Source organism: Dama dama, chromosome 17 (assembly GCF_033118175.1).
Source record: "Dama dama isolate Ldn47 chromosome 17, ASM3311817v1, whole genome shotgun sequence".
Classification (NCBI taxonomy): Eukaryota; Metazoa; Chordata; class Mammalia; order Artiodactyla; family Cervidae; genus Dama; species Dama dama.
The window spans coordinates 60,378,215-60,396,089 of NC_083697.1; positions in this window are offsets into that span (position 1 = coordinate 60,378,215).

Sequence of the window (17,875 nt, forward strand, 5' to 3'; positions counted from 1 at the left end):
TTCACCTCAAGGAAGCCCTGGCCTTCCCATCAGAACCATACCCTCAGCACCACCATCGCACATGGCATTCGCCATCTGGGCTTTGTCTTTCTTCAGAACACGTCACTACCCCATGCTGTGTCATATATTGTTTGCACATGTGTATCATATATCTCTGGCATTCCCCAAAGCTCCTTTTGACTTGTAATTCCCATAAACATCATGTTCATTAGAATTCCACAGGATGCAGCTTGGCAAATGCTTACTTAGTTCATCTATATTTTTATATCTCATTTTCTCCTGGTTTTTCCATTAAAAAAGAAATAGGCACATCTGTGTTTCATTTAAGTGTGCTAGTAATTCCAGAAATCATCAGACTGTTTGATTTATCAGATTAGAGGCCCGTTGACCAAATCTGACCCACACAGAGCTTTAACAAAAGTACATCTGAGTGAGCTTCAGAGAAGCTTCTCTCTCTCGGGCGCCCCGGTGGCTCAGCGGTCAAGAACTGGTCTGCCAACGCATGAGACGCAGGAGATGAAGGTTCAGTCCTTCAGCTGGGAAGATCCCCTGGAGCAGGGAACGGCAACCCACCCCAGTACTCTTGCCTGAAAAATTCCATGGACAGAGGAGCCTGGCGGACTACAGTCCATGGGATTGCAAAGAGTCAGACATAAGTTAGCATACCCGCAATGTTCTCTCTCTCTCTAGACCACCCTCATGCCGAGTTAACTACTAACTGTGTCTATTAAATGCAGTTTATATTAGGTGATATATGTACATATACACACATATATATACACATACTCACATATACTCATACACACAATTGTCCCTTGATATTCAAAGGGGATTGACTTCAGGAACACTCTTGGATACCAAAATACTCCAGTCCTTTATATAATATGGTATAGTATTTGTGTATCACCTATGCAATCCTCCTTTATACTTCAAATCATCTCTAGATTACATATACTATCTAATAAAATGTAAATGCTATGTAAATAGTTGCTGGTATGTGGCAAAATCAAGTTATGTTTTTGAAACTTCCAAGGATTTTATTGACTATTTCTGATCTGCAATTGATTGAATCTATGGATACGGAATGTGCAGATACAAAGGGCCTACTCTATATAGTTGGAAAGACAGAAATAGAAGATAAAGATAGATATAGATTATGTATATATATGCTATCTAACCATAACATCTATATTAGATCCATGTATTTATAAGAAGCTAATGTATTATCACACCTGGTCAGCTCACACATTTATGTTATCTGCTCGAGTCCCAAAAGCATTCGAATTTTATTTATAAGCTGTGATCTACACGATAAAAAGCGACTGACCTAAATGAATGCCATCCGAAGAATCCAATTAAACTTTATGCATAGGGGGAATAAGGGGCTGACTATACAGTGTGATGTGAAGACATCATATACTTTTCTTTTCCGTTATATTCACCAATGACTAGATAGCACTATTAAAAGGCTACTACAAGCCACAGAGGTTTTCTACAGGTGCAGTAATCTGTTAGTACTAGTACCTTACAATAGTATTTTTAAGAAACATAGATAATTGTTAGTAGAAAATTGTACCTAAACTATTTCCTAATATACATTTTTTATGTAAGAATTTGAAGCAAAAACTTTTCTGATGTTTTTCTTCCATCTGATAAGAAAGCTTAGAGGAAAGAACAGGCACAGTAATGTATAATCCTTACCCATGACCTGGATTTATACCATAACAGTGTATGGACCTTTAACTTTCTATTATTCTGTGCTATAAAGAGGCATCAATCCAGCATTAGACACTGTTGCCAATGTTCCTTTTGGACATAAATTGAAAAATATGAGAATCTTTAGATACATAATCATGTAAAAAATGTTTTTTTAAAAATATTCAGTGTATGAGTACTCACCAAATTTTTTTAGCAACAACATACCAGGGTAGAAGGTTGACAAGACTTATATAATCAGACATGCAAATGCTGCTAATGGAAGCTTTATAATTGCTCTGAAGCACAATTCATCATAATCACATGTTCTGAAAGCAAATAAATGACATGATACCTTAAATTATAGGTTTCCTATCAACTGGAGAGTAATCTTTTACTTTCTTTTTATTGCTTTATGTCTCCTCTATACTCTAATTATTGATAATTCTGGCAGGAGAAATAAGCACGCAAGCTTCATCTCTTTTAAATGATTTTAATTTAAAATAAATCTGAAAATACCCTATATTAGGAAGCCCTATGGAATGCTATGAAAACCACATATCAGCTGGTTAATTTTTTTATGTAATTATGGAAAGTAAAATTTTCATAAACAAAGTAAAAGAAATTATAATCCCCAGTGCTAGGTTTTGCAAAATAGCCCAAAGCAGATTATTTTCCCCAATGAGTGAGTCAGAATTAAATTGAACAAATAACACCACCACAATTCAATTTCCTCTCTTTTGATAAAGAACTGTAAATAACTGTCTTTAGTTAAAATCCATTGCTGTGTGCAATGCTACTCTACTCTGGACATGAGTACTATTTTAACTTTCAGAACATGATTTGCTATAATGCACACAGTTATTTGCCTGCAAATAACCCTTCTCCCTTTTCTCCTAACAATTATTATTCCATCCCTACCCCTTTCCCTTACCTAGCCCATTCTGTCTCATAGCCACATCAACTCAGGCCAATGAGATGAGATGAAAAAGGATGTGATTCAGTCATCATGTTATATAACAACCCATTCTAAAACTGAGCAGCTTCAGTTACCATTTATATATAATTGAGTTGGTGACCCAGCTGGTTTCACCTGGTATCTCTTCTGGTTTCAGCCGGGCTCAGTTATGTGTTTTTCTTTGAAGAGTTGCCTGGATGCTGGGCACCGATTAGACTAAAATGGACTCAACTGCAAAGACTCATTTCTGCTCCACGTTATTGCTTATCATCCAGCAATCTTAGGTTATCCACATTGAATCTGGATGGGTTTCCAAGGGTGAAAGCAGAGACAGAAAAGGCCTGCTGAGGCCTAAGCTCAGAAGTGCTCACTGTCACTTCTACTGCATTCTGTTGGTCAAAGCAAGACACAAGGCAAGCCCTGATTTAATGGGTGTAAAAGCAGAAACCACCTCTTAAAAAAATTTTTTTAAGTATTTATTTTTTAATTGAAGTAAATAACTGTTTTACAAAATTGTGTTGGTTTCTGCCAAACATTAACATGAATCAGCCATAGGTATACATATGTTCTCTCCCTCTTGAAAGCCATCTCTTGATGGGAACAATTCAAAGTCACATTGTAAGGGCTGTGGCTATGGAAAGTAGAGAAATTGTGGCGATGTTTCCAAACATGCTACCACAGGGAGTTTGCTGAGATTTGGCGAATAAATTCCTATTCTTTTGAGGCTATTGCTTATGAAGAGATACTTGCTTTCCTTCCATATATTTTTTTGTGAGGATATCAGGTTTAAACCTGCAACATCTAACTCAATGTCAACAAAGTAGCAAGTCTGCACAGAAGAAGAAAGAGTCCAGAGAAACAGAGAAAGCACAGAAAAAGCCAACTCTGGTCCATCCTTTCTCCTACCCCTCCCTGGCCTCCATCATCCCTAGGCAAGCACTGATGTGCTTTCTGTCACTCTGGATTAGCTTCAGCTGCCTAAATGTCATCATACAGCATGTATACGTTTTGGTCTGGCTTGCTTCACCAAGCACATTTATTTTGAGATTCTTCTGAGTCTTTGCATGTATCAATAATTCATTTATTGTTGAGTAGTATGCCACCATAAAGTTTGCTGGTTTATTCATTGAATAAACTATTGAAAAACATTTGGGTTGTCTGCAGTTTCAGGCTACTACAAATAAAGCCTCCATGAACATTCGTGTACGGTCTTTGAACAGACATATGCTTCATTACTTTGAGTATCCCTTGGAGTAGAACGGCTAGATCATATGACAGCTGTTATTTTTAACTTTTTAAGAGTGTGAAACTGTTTTCCAAAGTAGTTGTGCCATTTTACACACTTAAAATCAGTATGAATGATTTGAATATTCAACCTGAATATGAATATGGCCAGACTATTTATTTTTTTGCCATCCATATAGGTGTTGAGTGGTATTGCATTATGAACTTAATTTACATTTTCCTAATGTGTAGTAGTGCTGAGAAACTTTTCATGTGCTTATTTGCCAGTCAAATATCTGTTCTAACCTTTTGCCAATTTTTAAACTGGGTTATTTATTTTCTTATTGATGAGTTTTAAGAATTCTTATATTACCGATACTTGAACCTGATATTGGGAAGTAATTCTCCATGGTTCTCTCATACTTTTGCACATCTTCTGAGCAGTGGCATTAACAAAGTTGTTTATACAGTAAATATCCCTGAAACGTAGAAAGAGTGTTTTGTTTTGTTTTTCTTTTCTGGGACAGAGGACATAATGTTTGCTTTTCAGGATAATAAAGATATTTCCTTTGGGAAGAGGTTGAGAACATTGGCTAGCAGCCACTGTAGAACACTGGGATTTCCTAAGCTCAGAGATCCTCACCTGTCGTGCAAACTCACCACCTGCCCAGAATCACTGGACTTCTCTGCATCAACTTGTGGGACTTAGAGAAGGAAGAGGAACCAATCAGAATATGAAGTTCTTATTGTGGCAGCTCTTAAATTGATTAAACTCTCAGATCTTTTACAATTCTCAACACTTCATTATGTAATTTTCTAGTATTTTCTCACAGTCTATGGCTTATCTTTTTACTCACCTAGCAATGTCTTTCAAAACACAGAATTTCATAATTTTGAAGAAATCTAACAAATCAACATTTTATTTTCTTGATAATAACTTTTCTGTTGTCTTCTTGAAAGGCTTGAAAACTTTATTACTAAATGCTCTTTTATATGATAATATTCTTGGCTCTGAAATCTGCTTTGATAATAATATACTAATTTCAGCTTTCTTTTGACTAGAATTAAAGGATAAAACTTTTCCCATTTATTCAATTTAAATACATTTATATCTTTATTTAAGTTAAGATTTTTAGGCAGGACACACTTGGGTTTTGATTTTGTATTTAATGTGAAAATCTCTTCCTCTTGATTGAAGTGTTTAGACTATACATACTTAATATGATAATATGCTTGGTTTGATCTTTGTTTTCTACTTGCCTATGTCCTTTTTTTCTTTTTTTCCTCTTTGCTTTAAAACAATTATTCAAGTATTTAATAATTCCCATTTTATCTCTTTAATTTGCTTACCAGCAATCACTATATATTGTGTTCAGGGTTTATAGTATACATTTCTTCCATTTCTTCTCTCTTAGTATTTCTGATGATGTTATACTTCTATATATGTTATAAACTCCAAAACACATTTTGTTTTTACTTTATACAGTTTGGAAAGGAAAGTGGAAAGTGGAGTCACTCAGTCGTGTCTGACTCTTTGCGACCCCATGGACTGTAGCCTACCAGGCTCCTCCGTCCATGGGATTTTCCAGGCAAGAATACTGGAGTGAGCTGCCATTTCCTTCTCCAGGGGATCTTCCCGACCCAGGGATCCAACCCGGGTCTCCCACATTGTAGGCAGACGCTTTACCGTCTGAGCCACCAGGGGGGTCTTATACAGTTTACTATTTTAAAATAGATTCAAATAATAAAATTATTTATATTTACCTATGTATTTAGCATTTCTGGTACAGTTTCTTCACTTGAATAGATGTTTGTTTCCACCTGATGTTATTTTCCTCCTGAAAAAAGAACTTTCTGTAACATTTCTTGGTGTGTATGTCTCATAGTCACTGTTTCAGTCATTGTATATCAGAAAATCTCTCAGTTTGTATTAACTTTTGAAAGCATATTTCACCAAGTAAAGAATTCTAGTATGATACTTTTTGAAATTCCAGTATTTAGAAAATGTTATTGCACTGTCTTCTAGCTTGTATAGTTTTCTATGTGAGGTCTGTCATCATCTTTACTTTTATGCCTCTCTAATATTTTTTTTCTCTCAGGCTAATTTAAAGAGTTTCTCTTTGGTTTGTCACTGGTTTTAAGTAATTTGATTATGATATGACTTGGTGTACTTTTCCCCTTACTTCTTTTGCTTGGACTTTGTTGTTGTGGTTCTTGGATCTGTGAGTTTACACCTTTCTCCAAATTTGGAAAAAGTCTGTCATCTCTTCAAATATTGCTTTGGTCTCATTCTTTCTCTTTGTTCTTTGGGGATCTGCTTATACATGGATTTGACTGCTTGAAGTTCTTCTACATTTCACTGAGTGTCCAAATTTTCTTTTCCAGTCTATTTAATCATTTGGTTCATTTTGGATAGTTGTTAACTTCCCCTGCTCCCAACAATATCCAATTTCCCACTAATCACACCATGTTTTGTTTGTTTGTTTTCATCTCAGATACTTTAGTTTCTATCCCTGGATGTTTGATTTGGTGTTTCAAAATTTTTTATTCTCTTTTTAACATGATCAGTTTTCCTCTAAGTTCTTAAACATGTAATACCATCAAAATAACTATTCTACTCTTCTTGTCTGCTAATTCTATCATCTTTGTAACTCCTGGTTCAGTTTCATTTGATCTATTTTTTTCCCTCAATATGGATTATATTTTCCTGTTTATTTGTATGTCTGGTGATTTCAGACTAGATGTTGATATGGACTTTATTTGTGACAGACTTTTCACCTGAAAACAATTTGGTCCTTTTGAATCTGCAGTTAAGCTTTGTTAGTCTAGAGCTAACTTTTCCCACTGCAGAGGCAAGAACCTTATTATTCATACTTATGATCTCTGAATAATGAGGGTTGTTTTTTCTTTCTTACTCTTTCTATTAGGAAGAGACAATATTCCTAGCCTTGTGTGAACTTCAGAAACTACTTCCTTTAATCCTTTTAGTTGGCTTTTGTCTGAGACTTTAGCAGTTTATTCACACATACTCACTTATCAGTACTCAAGAATGCTTAATCTATGTCTTCAGAATTCTCTTTTCCTGAAGTTATCTCCACTTCAGTATTCTGCCCTTCTCTGTGTAGGTTCTTCAGCTTCTCAAGACCTCCATGGTCACCTTATTAATTGAGAAATACTGCCAGACGACCCTTGGGTTCCTGCTGCTTGGCCTGGAGTTTGAAAACATTCTCCATCTAGTACCAGGGCAACTGTAGGGCTTACTTCATTTCTCTCTCATTACTTAGGGATCACTGTCTGTTCCCTAATGCCTATCGTCTAGTCTAGTCTACTTTTTATCTCCATCCATTTTGTCTGTTGTTTTAGTTGTTTCAGGCCAGGAGTATACCTCTGGTGCTTATTACTCCGTATTGACTAGAGAGTATCATTTGATACTGACATATTTACTTCAACTTTAAAGAACTTACATTCAAAGATCTGTTTGAATGGGTGCATAAAGAATTGCTTTATTGATCAGGAACCCAGGAGTGGGAAAAATGATGGTTACTGTTTTAACACCAGATCCACAAAAAATTTTCTACCATAAGTGCTGTGGAAGGACTGGGCTAAAAACTTACCTCGTTTTCTCTTTGTTCACTGGAACATATAAAAGACCAATGAAGGAAGGATATGATATCAAAATTTCCTAGCAGAACTATGGTAATTCCAGGGTTGAAAATGATAAGGACAGTGGCACAGAACATCCAAATGAAAAAAATGATAAAGACAAGATTTTACACTTTCATTTCTTCTGATTAATCTTTTTTTGTAAATTTATTCATTTATTTTAACTGGAGGCTAATTACTTTACAATATTGTAGTGGTTTGTGCCATACGGTGACATGAATCGGCCACGGGTGTACACGTGTCCCCCATCCTGAAGCCGCTCCCACCTCCTTTCTCATCCCATCCCTTGGGTTGTCCCAGTGAACCAGCTCTGAGTGCCCTGCTTCATGCTTTGAACTTGGACTGGTGACCTATTTAACATATCATAATATACATGTTTCAATGCTATTCTTTCAAATCTGCTGATTAATCTTAACAATCATTAACTAAAATGGCTGATACTCACTATCACATACACAGTAACATACTTAGAACTACAGATACAAAAAAGAATAGTAACACTGACACTTAAAGAATTGAAAAACTATAAGATTATTCAGTTACTCTTTAAAATAGCTATTTCTAAATATGTTTTCTTTTAAATAAGCAATCTCCATCATTTAGAAGAGGTAGAAGAGCTATTATTACGTTAAAATTATGAGTCATTCTCTTAGTCCCTCATAATCATACCAAAACAATTTATATTTTATGAATTCTTTTCATAGTCAGTATTCCATTTTAAATATAAAAAGGGCTTATATTTTTAGATAAGCTTATCAAGCACCAGCTAATTTGAAAATTCACTAAAAATAGCTTGGATTCTATATATAAAGGTTATGCAAGCTTTTTTCCTCTCTAGATATGTCTAAAAGTACTCATAGTTAATTTATCCAGTGAAGCTGCCAGTTACATCAACTATGTACCATTTCAAACTGATGAGGACTGAAACCATTTCTGTACACTTTCTTCAAGTCTAGTTTCTTCTCTTTAAATTTCAATTATTCCTCTTTGGCAAAAAGTAACACACTTTATCATACTTTCCAAAATGCTAATTTTATCCTCTTCTTTACATAGTTAAGCATTTCTTGTAATTGTTTTGGCAGAAAAAGAAGAATTTTTTTCCTGGTCCACTTAATAAAGAGAAAGCCACAAGTATTCAGCTTAAAATGTGTTATATTATATATTTGACAGAAGCTTATTGTGAGCATTTTGAAAATTCATAATGTTAGAAGGAAGTGAGGGAAAGAAATACACAAGTTCCACCACCAAGGGATAAAAGTCATTAACATTTAGAATATTTGCTTCTAGTATAAGAAGACCAATTTGATTTCTGACTGCAGTTGTATACACGATTTGTCTCTATTCTAACCCATGTGGTTACTTATCAGATGGAGAGACTCCATTAATTATCTATGCTTCCCCCAGTGTCAAATTTACCAATTTGGCCACCTCATCACAGTTATTCTGAGCCCTTCTACCATGCTACAATATAATACTGCTTAATGTCACCACACCTACATTACTCTCCTTTGCTTACTTCAGCCACCTACAATTCTTGGTTAATCAAAGAGAGGTCATTAGAAATCTCCAAGTGGACTCACCTATTAGTTAGTTATTGGTTTTGAGATAATTGAAGGATAAAGATACATTCAGGAAATTGAATAAGAGGCTTAAGTGATGTAGCATGGTATACGATAAAAGCCACTAGTGTAAGAGAAAATACCAGAGTACTGAGAATTCTTCTCTCACCAACCCTCCTCTTCCGGGAACAGACCTAGGTCTAGACAATCATAGAGCTTCTTCCCAACAGTCACAGGTGAGGAAAGATGGAGGCAAAATGGATAGCAGAGCCTAGAGGAACTAAGTTCCAATTCTCTGCAACTCAGAACAACAAGTGGAGGTCTCAAGTAAAGGCATGATAGAGGGCGTTAAGCCCCTGTTTTAAAAAGTTAATAAAGAGGATGATAGTCAAAGAGGAGAATCCAGAGTTTTTTTTAGAATACTTATAAGCCTTTGAATATAAAAGAGGATAATCTATTAAAGAAGAAAAATAAAAATCTTGGGGAAATATTTAAGAAAAAGTTTCCTCAAGATATCTGATAACACTGAGATAAATGGAACAGTTAACTTTAGAGGGAGGAAAGCTACTCCTTATTGTGAGTCCATGGGGTCGCAGTTGGCAAAGAGTCAGACGTGACTTAGAGGCTGAACAACAAACAACAAAGTAAGACATATTCTGGAGGCAAATAGAAATGAGGGAGCTTATACTGGTTGGTCTAGGTCTTTGAAATGAGACACGTATGCCAGCAGTGATGACAGAGTTGGGAAGGAAGGATGGGTAGTGAGGTAGAGGAAGTATTAACATGGTGCTGGGTCACTTTCCTTAGGACTTAATTCACAAACCCTCCTCTAATTCTCAGTTTTATCCATCTTAACAAATGTTTACTTTCTACCCTGGTACATAAGACAAACATCTAAGAAACAACTTTTATTTCTCCTTTTTCCTCACTCCCACATTCAATCCATTAAAAAACGTCATTCGGAGGCATGGCATTGCCTCCAAATCCATCCATGTCTTTCCATCTCTACTAAAACTATCTTTCTCTAAATAGTGTCATCTCTCAGATTGGTCAACTCTTGGTCCCTGTTTGTCCTGCTTACCCTCTGGTCTGTTAATCCATTCCTAACCCTAAAACAAAGTAATATTTTTTAAATGAAAATCAAATTATATCTTTCCTCCATTAAGATTTTCCTAATGACTCTCCATTGTTCTTACAATAAAACCCAGATTTCTACTATGCCCTGAGGACCTTTTCCTACTTTACCACCAATCTTATAATATTCTTCCTACCTTTGACTGTCCTACCAACCTTCCATCTTTTTTCAGACACACCAGGCTAATTGACACTGCAACATCTTCGCAGGTCCCATTCCTGCTGATTGGAACATTCTTGCTATGAGCTTTGTCTTACCAACTCTTTCCCATCTTCATGGATCAATTCTAAAGTTATCTTTTCAAAGAGATCTACCCTAAGCACTCTTGCTGAAAGCACTCTTTCCCAAACACTTGCTTTTACATCACCTTATTTTATATTCTTATGTTAATGACCACTTTTGGACTTTTTCTCATAAATGTACTTATTCATTTTGTTTCTCTACATTAAAATGTAAGCCCCACATTAGGAAAGTTTTTTATTTGCTTAGACACTACTCATAAGGCCTAGATCAGTTCTTTGCAGATAATAGACTCTTGAGAAAAATGTATTTTGCTGAATGAACAATGTTAAGTATTACACATTTTGCCAGTTTTCAAGGACCCAGTTGAATTTAGACACATTTAGAAAAAGAAACACATTAGATGCTGGGAACAGTCAAGGTAGGCCTGTTTTTGAAGAAGACACAGCTGAGGAGCCTTTATGGTATAAAAGCAACACTGGAGTTTTGGTTTTCTCTTCGATTTTAATAGCGATGTTGTCAGGAATAAGAGAGAACAATGCAGTTAAAACACTGTTACCGGTATGAGCTAGCATTATCATTGTTAATTATACTACTTAAGCTTTGCTTAATAGCTCTATATAGTTGAAGAGTTCATCTATATAATTCAGAATTTGTCTATCAAGTTTCTTTTCTTTTAAATTATTTTGTGATTGTTTATATTTTTCAGTGATCATCTTTATGTCTATAATACCATAGGATCAGTTAAACCATGCCCAGAATATTTCTAAAGCTTCAAAAGACTTATATTTAACATATTGAATGCAGTGCATCAGTAATTCCCATTTAAAATGAGGAATGAGATATCCTTCATAATATTCTCTTCACTTTTACCCCAAGAAGGCAATGGCACCCCACTCCAGTAGTCTTTTGCCTGGAAAATCCCATGGACGGAGGAGCCTGGCAGGCTTAAATCCATGGGATCGCTGAGAGTTGGAGACGACTGAGCAACTTCACTTTCACTTTTCACTTTCATTCATTGGAGAAGGAAATGGCAACCCACTCCAGTGCTCTTACCTGGAGAATCCCAGGGACGGCGGAGCCTGGTGGGCTGCCGTCTATGGGGTCGCACAGAGTCATACATGACTGAAGCGACTTAGCAGCAGCAGCAGCAGCTTCACTTTGACAGCCTTAACTAACCATATTTTTACTTCATATTGTTTTACCCTTAATTCCATTGCAGCCAATATATTTTATCGCTTGTTCATTTCATATAGTTCTTTTTCCTTTGGAATTTATTCTTCTCTAGTTTCTATTCTTGTATTTTTCTTGGTTCCTCATCCTGTGAAACTGCAATAAACATAATCACTGCCTTCATGGTGAGAACACTATTTGTTAACAGATGGTAGGTTTTCAAAATTGAATTGTTTTAAGTAGGAGACACTGAAAAAGGTAGTCAAAATTGGACTCTGCCTAAGACTGAAAAAGAAAGGTCATTTTTTCAAGATAAATCAAACTCATAAACAAAGTTTCTGACTGCTAGAAGCAGTAAGGAAGGCATGTAGAAAGCCATGGGAATTCAATTTGCCTCTCTCAGTTAATGCGTTTTGAACATTAGTCATTAGGTTTCTCTATTTTAATTAACTTAAGTAATTTATATAATGAAATTTCTGTACATAAAATATTCCTAATAAGCATTTCATCACTTATCCCAGAAGAATTTCATGTAAATTAGTTCAAGTAACTCAATTCTACTTTGAGAAGGCGGGAGCAGGAGCTAGAAGCTAAGAGTGATACTGACAGGAGAGAGAAGCAGAAAATCGCTACAAGGAGTGGAAGTCTAGAGGTGACTCTCTTGATCATTATCAGCCACCAGGCGATAGACTGAAGAAAACAAGATGACCAGGGCTTGTAAAACATTTAATTTATATTAAATCTGTTTTTATCAGTATTCAGTTTGAAATTTCCCCTGGTAATTATTCTCCAGTAACTTCTTATAGGTATGCTTTTTAAACTAATTGTAAAATGCTTGAAATCAGAAAACATTATTTTACTATTTTAATAACCCTTTATTATAATCATTACAATTCCTGTAAGGACACACTCTAACTGAAAACTGTGATTACCTTTAGAAATGTATGGGGAGCTAAGTCCATTTATTCTGTAATTTTTATTGTTTCTAATTTTTTATTTTGAGTCAATTTTAGACTTATAATAGGGTATGGACAGTTCATATATTCCTTTTCCTAAGATCATTTTAATGTTAACATCTTACATGATGAATTTAAATTATCAAAACTAATATAATTTTAGTACCATACTATTAGCTAAGCTGTAGAATTTATTCAGATTTTACCAAAATTTTTTGCTAATGTATTCTGCCCCAGCGTCTAACGTAAGAACCCACATTGCATTTTTAGATATCATGTCTCTTTGAAAGTGAAAGTGTTCATTACTTAGTGCTGTCAGACTCTTTGCAACCCCATGGACTGTAGCCCACCAGGTCCCACCAAAAGGCTCCTCTGTCCATGGGATTTCCCAGACAAGAATATTGGAATGGGTTACCATTCTCTTCTCCAGAGATCAAACCTGGGTCTCCTACACTGCAGGCATATTCTTCACTGTTTGTTCCACCAGGGAAGCCCCATGTTTCCTTGAAAGTGAAAGTGAGGTCGCTCAGTCTCGTCTGACTCTCTGCGACCCTATGGACTGTAGCCCACCAGGTTCCACTATCCATGGGATTTTCCAGGCAAGAATACTGGAGTGGGTTGCCATTTCCTTCTCCAGGAGATCTTCCTGACCCAGGGATTGAACCTGGGTCTCCTGCATTGTAGGCAGACGCTTCACTGTCCGAACCATCAGGGAAGTCCGCGTTTTCTTAACCTCCCCTAAATTGGATTGTTCCTCAGTTTTTTATTACCTAGTGATTTTGACTTTGAAAACCACAAGTCAGTTACTTTTCAGAATGACCCTCAATATGAATTTGTCAAATATGTTTCTCATGCTTAAAAAGAGATAAAGCATAACTGGGATGAATGCCACAGGTGTGATGTTTCCTTCTCAGCACATCATATCAAAGAACACATAATCTCAGTATCTTTTATTACTGTTAATTTTAATCTTGATCTCTTGGTCAAGGTGGAGTCTGCCAAAGTTCCCCACTATGAAGTTACTATATCTCCCTTTGAAATTAATACATATTTAATTTTGGACTTTCTCTTTGAGAGACTTTACCCATTAAATTTAGCTTTCTCTGGTGGATCTTGTTTGCAGCAATTACTACTGTGATGTTCTAATGAAAATTTTCTATTTCTCTTAGTCTCCCTATATTTAGTAATTAGAATTTTTCCTCCCCAAGAAAGAACTGTCCCTTCTCTTTGACTATATATGTCTGTCTGTATGTACATTTTTATTTAGAATGAGTGTATTTAATCATATAGGCTCAATGATAATTATTTTGTTTGGGTTAATAGCTATTACGGAGAAGGCAATGGCACCCCACTCCAGTACTCTTGCCTGGAAAATCCCATGGGTGGAGGAGCCTGGTAGGCTGCAGTCCATGGGGTCGCTAAGAGTCGGACACGACTGAGTGACTTCACTTTCCCTTTTCACTTTCATGCATTGGAGAAAGAAATGGCAACCCACTCCAGTGTTCTTGCCTGGAGAATCCCAGGGATGGGGGAGCCTGGTGGGCTGCCATCTCTGGAGTTGCACAGAGTCGGACACGACTGAAGTGACTTAGCAGCAGCAGCAGCAGCAATAGTTATTATTATTATTGGTCCAACTGTACCATCAGTTTCGGTTGGTTTCTGTGCCCTTTGATTTTTTTTTTAATGCATCTTTATTTTCTGGCACTACAATATGTTGTAGGTTCATCTTGTGTGGTTTTTTTTGTTTTTGTTTTTTCCCAACCTTAGAAGCAATCATTTACCCAAGGAGCCCAGATTCTGTTTATCAGATAATAGTTGCTAGAAAACAAACTCTGATCACTCGGAATGCCCATTGCTTCTGAACTATTACTATTTATAGACACTCTTAAGTGCCTTAGCTCAAGTAGAGCTAAGAATACATGTACCTACACAAACTCATATATAAGAGCTTATACTGGCATCTCCCACTCCAATCCAGCACCATTCTAGTCTTCCTTCCTTTACTATGTGTGACTTCTTTCTCTGACAGAAATCATATTTTCATTTTCTACAATTTATGTATTTATTTGATCACCCTAGTAAATATATAAAGTAACTTCAAAAGTGTGTCTATATAAGAATGAACCAAACTTCCCAACTAGGGTACAGTGTTTATGTACAGTTTGCTTTTAATCTCACTGTATCAAATCAGAATATTGTTCAAAAAGCTTTCTTTTTCATTTATGATTCTTTCTTTGTTTCCTTGTTCAGCTCTAGTTAGAAAACCAGTGCTTCATGGGTTGGTAATTAATGTACCTATACAAAGCTCACTAACCCATTTGGCCCACACTAATACAATCCTCAGATATGCAGATGACACCACCCTTATAGCAGAAAGTGAAGAGGAACTAAAAAGCCTCTTGATGAAAGTGAAAGAGGAGAGTGAAAATGTTGGCTTAAAGCTCAACATTCAGAAAACTAAGATCATGGCATCTGGCCCCATCACTTCATGGGAAATAGATGGGGAAACTGTGGAAACAGTGGCTGACTTTATTTTTTCGGGCTCCAAAATCACTGCAGATGGTGATTGCAGCCATGAAATTAAAAGACACTTATTCCTTGGAAGGAAAGTTATGACTAACCTAGACAGAATATTAAAAAGCAGAGACATGACTTTGCCAACAAAGGTCTGTCTAGTCAAGGCTATGGTTTTTCCAGTGGTCATGTATGGATGTGAGAGTTGGACTGTGAAGAAAGCTGAGCACGTAAGAATTGATGCTTTTGAACTGTGATGTTGGAGAATCCTCTTGAGAGTCCCTTGGACTGCAAGGAGATCCAACCAGTCCATCCTGAAGGAGGTTGGTCCTGGGTGTTCATTGGAAGGACTGATGCTGAAGCTGAAACTCCAATACTTTGGCCACCTCATGCGAAGAGTTGACTCATTGGAAAAGACCCTGATGCTGGGAGGGACTGAGGGCAGGAGGAGAAGGGGACGACAGAGGATGAGATGGCTGCATGGCATCACTGACTCAATGGGCATGAGTGTGAGTAAACTCTGGGAGTTGGTGATGGACAGGGAGGCCTGGCGTGCTGCGATTCATGGGTCACAAAGAGTCGGACATGACTGAGCGACTGAACTGAACTGAATACAATCCTAAGTCTTTGTCTACTATTATTCACTTTCGGGTAAATGTGAAGTAGCTGCTCTTTTCTTCAATGCTCTTAAAGAATCTGTGTCAGTCACAGATTAACATCAGAAGCCAAAATTTTTCTTATAAACTAAAAGTACCTTACTTTTATTTAGAACAAGATTTGTCTGGCACAGGTTGGAATGAACAGAATAGCCAGCCAACTTTTCATCTATAGCAGGGGTTCACTAAGAATGGACCCTGAACCAATAGCATCCGTGTTATCTGGAAACTTGTCAGAAATGCAGATTCTCGGGCTGTATACCACACTTCCTACATCAGAAACTTTGGAGGTAGAGCTTATCATTCTTCACGTTAACAAATCTTCCAGGGTATTCTGATGCATGCTGAAGTCTGAGAAACTTTAACCTATCCAACTAACCCGGTCTCTTTAGGATATTTTGCTCTACTGAGAATTTGGGCCCAGTTTAGAACCAGAATCAATTTCTGATCCATGTGGCTCATTGCCATCTAAACAGTGTAGATATAAACCTACTCATCTCTTTGGAAAATAGCAATTTAAAGATTTTCAAAACTTGATGCAGAATTACAGAATCTCTCAGGGGCAATGACAGAGTAGATTTGTGCTTCTTATACTGTAAAATGAAAGTGTACCATCTCTGGATCTTGTTATTAGGCAGATTCTGAGTCACTAGGCTTAGAGTAAGGTCTGAGGTCCTGCTTTCTTATAATCTCCCATGTGATGCTGCTGGTCCCTTCATATCTTCTCTCTGATGTTTCCGTCTCTTAGCAACCTCCTCAGAAATTAGACAAAAAGGATTATGTCCTTGATGCCTCCAGTTCATTTCATCTTTGAACAGTTCTGAGCATTATGTATTGCCTCTGTCATGCCACATCTCACACCGATTTCTCTAAGAATTCTGGTTCTACATTTATCTTTGGACCTTAAAAGTCAAGAGTCAGATGAAATGTTATAGAAGATTGAAAATACATCAAAATTATATGAAAGACCTCAAAGTTACTCAGAATTACTGTGGCTGATCAGTGCAGTGAGATTTTCAAGGTAAAAATTTTAGAAGATATTTCCCCACTTAGGAATTGTATATTGGAAAATGGCAGGCACAGATAGGCCAGGGACACCTATAAGGACAATTACTCATAGTGTTAACTCACTCCAAACCAAGCATAACTCAGATGTAAGACTGTCACAAATGCATCAAAAATCAAATTGGGTGTTATCATTTGAAAGTTATATGGTTATTATTGGTAAAAGGTGACTTGATATTCAAGACCAAATTCTGCTTAGACTTTTACAACAGTATCTTTCTAATTATCTCCATTCTACCCAGTATTGATCATTCTCTCTTTTGTGTAACTTTATACATTGCTCATAGCTATTAGTGCTCATCTCTAATTGCAGGCATACCTGTGAGCTTCTAAGATCTGGCTGTACTTCCAAGTACGGCCATAGTCTAGCAGCAACAACTGGAAGTCTGTCAAAAAAATAGACTCTGACATCCTACCCTAGCCATCTGAGTCAAAATTTGAACTTTAATAAAATTCCTCAGATGATTAAAATGCCCACTAGAATATGAAAAGTGCTGCTTAAAGAGAAAACTAGAGTGCCTTACTCATTTTATTATCCTCATTTTAAAGTTTAGAATGGAGTCTGCTTCTTCAGAATAATTCTTGAATGATGTGGAATGAATTCACTAAAATCATTTAAATTTCTGTAAGTAATTAAATCTGTTTAAAAGGAACAGAAAGCTCTAAAACAGGAACCAGGAAGTCAAAATAAGAAGATTGATGGGACAGCACAAGCAAATTCAAATGTGATTTTCGAAGAACTCCATAAAGGGCAAATAAACACAGTTACAATTTAGGGGTCACAAATTTTCAAATTCTTCTTTGTACTCAACCCTATCAGAGTAAATTCATGTGTGTGTGTTCTCAGTTGCTCAGTACTGTCTGACTCTTTGTGACCCCATGAACTGCAGTCCACCAGGCTCCTCTTTCCATGGAATTTTCCAGGCAAGAATACTGGAGCGGATTGCCATTTCCTTCTCTAGAGGATCTTCCCAACCCAAGGATTGAACGCGTGTCTCATATTATTTAACTCTGTGCCACCTGGGAAGCCCAAGCTC